The following is a 934-nucleotide window of genomic DNA, read 5'->3' as shown; positions in this document are numbered from 1 at the left end:
GGCTTTTCAGCAGGGAGTGCAGTGACAGGACGAGGTAACGGCTTTAAATTGAAAGAGGAAGATTTACATTAGATACAAGAAAGAAATTATTCCCTGTGAGGGTGGTGAGACCCTGTCCCAGGTTGCCCCCAGAGGTGGGAGAAGCCCCATCCCTGGCACCATTGCAGGTCAGGTTGGCCCTTGGGGCTCTGAGCAACCTGCTCTAGGTGCAGATGTCCCTGCTCCCTGCAGGGGGTTGGACTGGGTGAGCTTTGAAGGTCCCTTCAACCCAAACCAGTGCCCCCAGAGGTGGGAGAAGCCCCGTGCCTGGCACCATTGCAGGTCAGGTTGGCCCTTGGGGCTCTGAGCAACCTGCTCTAGGTGCAGATGTCCCTGCTCTCTGCAGGGAGTTGGACTGGGTGAGCTTTGAAGGTCCCTTCAACCCAAACCAGTCTGTGGTTCTATGAAAATCACACATGGAGATGAGCAGATACTGAAAATGATGTTATTTCATGAGGTTGTCCCTTACTGCAAAGAACTCAGACTGTTGTGGTCCTTCCCCAGAGGTGACCGGTGCTTCTGGGCTGGCGGGAAGAAGCCCTGCTCCCCTTCCTGAGGCCTCACAGATCAAGCTGGATTCAAACTACCAGTGAGGGCAGATGAAAACACTCAAGTTCTCCAATGATCTTGCGAGCTCAGTAGGGAGGACAGACACAACAGAATGGGAACCAAGAGAGGAGGTTCAGGAGGAAAGACAAAGAAACAAGGATTTGGGATGCATTCAGACCCAGTCCTCAGTGCCCTAATATATCACAATGTAATTTTAGTGCTGACGCATCCTGTTCTTCAACAACCAGAGCAGCAGCCATCCAGGCAGCACAAAAATTGAGGCAACCATAAAAAGGGGTGCAAGCAACGATCACGTGGGGGTCAGTCTCTTCTCCCCAGGACTAAG

This window comes from Buceros rhinoceros, unplaced genomic scaffold (genome assembly GCF_000710305.1).
Source record: "Buceros rhinoceros silvestris isolate BGI_N320 unplaced genomic scaffold, ASM71030v1 scaffold5335, whole genome shotgun sequence".
Lineage (NCBI taxonomy): Eukaryota > Metazoa > Chordata > Aves > Bucerotiformes > Bucerotidae > Buceros > Buceros rhinoceros.
Note: the sequence above shows the minus strand (reverse complement) of the source record.